We start from the raw sequence: 4,283 nt of genomic DNA on the forward strand, positions 1-4,283 counted from the left end.
GGAGGCTCTTTTGCTTCCTTAGAATCTCCAGATGTGAGTGGCTCTGTTACAATTTAAATGCCCTCTGGTCTGCAGCATTTCCAGATTTCATCACTGTGAGATAAGGGCTATACTGGGGCTGCAGCTGACAATGCATGCGAGTTGGGAAGGCATGCGGGAATTCTCCTGGCAACCATCCCTCCTCCTGCAGATGCCCGATGGGGCACTCCTGCTCTAGTCTCTATCCTTGGGCAGGTTGGACTGACCATGGAGAAGGACTGACCATGGAGAAGGACTGACCATGGAGAAGAGCACATACCTCATGGTCTCATGGGCTGCAGCTGCCAGCAGAGGGTTTGCAAACGTGGAGTCTGAAGGAGTCTATGCTTTCCTAACCTACACTGCCAGAGGGTGCCACCTCTGGAGGGCACACAGGGCTCTGGGAGATGTGGGAACAGAAGGAATTTAAATCACTAGGCACTTGCATCTATGGATATATTGTGCTTTGCTTAGCAGTAGCTGGAATGCATGTGCTGGTGAGCAGGGAGGCCATCAGAATGGCTGAGCTCCCAGAACCAGAGAAGCTCCTTTGCACCCATTGTCCTGAACAAAAAGCTAAAAACCAAACCTTGCATGTTTGATTCTCCTCTCACTTAGACTTGGAATTCAGCCATTGTCAAGAAGAATCATGCCACTGAACCACCAGTGCAAAGCTGAGGAGTGAGAATGGAATCAAGCCCTCTAAATCATGTGGCATCTCCATGTACACTGTATGTAAAGTAACCAAAATTGCTGCTGTTGTTATTTACTGTAAAGTAAAATATTTTGCAGAACTGCATTTTACTGGAAGGTAAACATATTCACTAACCAATCTTTCACCTACAAGCATTTAAGGAATAACTTTGTCATTAATGAAAATTAAACTTAAAAAATCTGTTTCTTTTCCTGTTGATTTTGTGTCTAACCCAGCTTGAAATTCAGAGTCTGGACAAAAGGTTTTCTTCTCATTTTGTCTTCTCAACAATACTTTCAAAACCAGAAAAAATACAAATGAAAATAAATACTTCAGCTTCAACCATTCTATTCAGGATTTCTCTTTAACATAATAATCTTATTTTATATATATCTGAAGCCTAAAATTTTACTAAATTTTACTAATGTCTTAGATATTTTTTCTGTGTGACAACTTTTGGTACATAACGGGTGGTGCAAAGATAATTTCTTTATTCATTCAGTGCCCAAACTAAGGCACCTCAAAATGGGAAAACTGTTTCAGGTGGGCTGAAATGAAAAAAAAATTATTGGAGTTTTGTTTTTAAAATTTACTTTTGGGTTATGTATTCCTTCAACATAGAAATGGAATTTGAAAAGATAATGTCGTCTGAAATAAAATTGCAAATGTTTAACTTTGTTGAAAAAAAGTGAGTCCTCTCCAAATGTTTTCCTCTTTTTTCCTGTCAAAACTCCTTGTTTTGTTTTGTTTTAATTTTTTTAGGTGATTGAATTATTTTTGGTTTGTTTGTTGTTTGCTTTTTAAGTCTTTGGCTCCCTTACGGAAACCTGTGACAAGGCTGAGACATAACCTTTGATTTCTTCCCTCTAAGATCAACATTTAAATGAGGGAACGGTATCTCCTTAAAAACAAATTGTCTCATTTTACTTTCAAAACACCAACAAAGCCCTGTTGGGGATTCCATGGTCTAATGTATTAAGAGAGTCAATATTAATAGCATCTATTCCCTCTTTTACACCAAGAGGATGCTCTGCTATTGGACCTGGGGATTTGAAACTGTTGGGGCTTTGAAAGTATCTGTACTTGTTTTTTGCAACCCTAGTTTTTTGAAATTCAATCAGTTCTCTTGTCCTAAGGTGACGTTATGATGCTTGTATCGCCATCCTTGTATTCTGTTTATGCTGGATATCATGTTCTGTGCCTTCAAGACTGGCTCTGAAGAGTGAATGTTTTGTTTTGGTTTTGGTTATCAGCCTGCTTCCCCACGACTGGTGGGACACAGAGACAGGGCAGTACATAGTGCTGCTTTTGCTTTTGGCTTTGCTTTTCGCTTTGCTCTTGCTTCTGCTTTGTTTCTGCTTTGCTCTTGCTTTTTGCTTCTGCTCATTAGTTAGTTTAGCTAAGCAGTCCGAATTTTCCCTGGACTGTTTTTCCTTTCCCTTTTTTGGACCTACTCGAACCTGCTCCAGACTGGGACCTGGGAAACACCAAGAGTTTGCACCTTGAGGCCTGCAGCAGCTTACCCAGCACAGGACGGACTGATAACAGAGCGACCACCCCCAAGAGACACTTTCTGAATTTGTCGTCTCTTCAGAGCAGTGAAAGAGTGTTGTCATCTGGTATTGTTCATTTTGTGTGCTGGGGGGTGCTTTGCCTGTTAAATAAACAGGTTCTTTCCACTTCTCTCTGAGGAATCCTTCCTGAACCGGTTGGGGGGAGGGGCCGTGTGGGTTTGCTTTCTGGAGGGACCCCCTTTTGGAGGTTTTCTCCCAAATTTGCCCTAAACCAGGACATCGCGTCACTCCAGAAAGCCTCTGATGGGGAGAAAATATGTTTCTAAACAGTAGAAATATCAATCTTGTTTGTCATAATTCTTCCTCTCCTTTTTCCAGGAATGTGGGAGGGTGTGCAGAAATGAATTTAGAAAGGGATTGCACGCAGGTTGCACAGCGATGAAGGATGTTCAGAATTAAGGGTTTCCTTAAAATAGCACCATTTTGTACACTTTGTACACTCTCCCTCCACCCAGGAAATACCTTTTTAGAAACTGTGAGTCACTCCAAAGCAATCAGAAAAATGTTATCCCAAAGTTCAGTGCATTAGGCTGTTGTTACATAGGATTTCCATAACAAGCAACTGAAATGCTAGCTGTGGTCCAAAAATGATAAAGTTGTTCTTGATTTCCTGGCACAAGGAACTAGAGAAGCCAGCAGATGCACACTGATGCTCTACAAGTTCTTCTGAGGTTTATATATTTCACCCAAACAAGGCTGGAAAAGAGGCATGGCAGCAATCCCGGCTGATGTCTAGATAGGATCTCCCTTGATATCACAAACGGGACAGGCAGCTCAATTATCTTTATCTCTGATACACTTGCTGTTTCCCCCTTAAACTTGAGAGTTTCATTCATTGAGGATCCCTGCAGGTTTGATAGCTGACTCAGGTGCACTCCCTGAGGATTGCACCCTTTGTTGCATTTCTATGGCAACCTCTGGATTCTCCCAACACTGCTTCCCATCAGCTGCTGTAATTGTAGATCACTGATCAGGTATTTGGGCATTCTCAGGTTCCAGTTTATCTTTTTTGGACAAAGCCAAACTTTATCTCCCCCTTTTTTATCATCAGGATAATTGTAAGTCCACCCACAGAGCTCCCTCTTGCCATAAGTTGTGCTTCAGAAGCAGAGAATGGCTGTTCCAAGAGATGTGCATGGGGATGCTCCATGGACCAAGGGGATAGAGATGCAAGTAGAGGCACAAAGGTAACAAAACCTGTGGGCTATTGTCACTCCTTGCTTTAGCAATGAAAACCAGCTAAAATCTCTGCAGGGAGAAGGGGAAAAAAGTAAGCACAGAAGGAATTGCATTCAAATTTAGTGCAGATTTTCTTAGCTGTTTTGGACCACTCCAGATATAAAATGGAAAACCCAATTAAACAGGCAAACAAATGAAAAGCAGCATGTCTGTGTGTGTGAGTAGCTAACACCACACTGGGTGCTACAGCTAGTACCAAAACTCCAGATCCAAACTCTAGTATGCATGGAGCTTCATCAATAGGAACATTTGAACCTCCACATCTAATCAGAGCAGTACAAATAGGAAGCAACAAAAAGGAGGAGTGGAATGGCTTGTATAAATCTTTACCAGCTCCAGCTGGATGTGAGCCTGTCAATGTGAGGTGCTTACCTGTCCAGCAGAAACTGCAGTTTGCTGCTCTGTTTACAACTTCTCCCTGGGACTGGTGGTGCAGGGTAGCGTCAAACAGCTTTGAGGAGTTATTCAGGAGAAGAAATGGACCCAGATGGAAGGAGCTTCCTGTTCCAGAGTCACTCCATACTCAAATGCCATCAGTTAGAGATCTGTCTGATCCACACAGCCACATGAACCCTCTTACTGTGCTTATCTCTAGTTTTAAAGGGGGTTTTCAGGAACTGAGTGAAGTTGTGGGAATGTTGGCCTTTTATGTCATGTCTTCTTCATGCAGACCTTGCCCACTTTTTAAATCACCAGCCCTAGATACATTTTTTTTGTGATGGGTATCCCTGGATTTCAGTCCTCATCTCGGGATATAA

The sequence above is a fragment of the Geospiza fortis genome, unplaced genomic scaffold (genome assembly GCF_000277835.1).
Source record: "Geospiza fortis unplaced genomic scaffold, GeoFor_1.0 scaffold164, whole genome shotgun sequence".
In the NCBI taxonomy this organism is placed as follows: Eukaryota; Metazoa; Chordata; class Aves; order Passeriformes; family Thraupidae; genus Geospiza; species Geospiza fortis.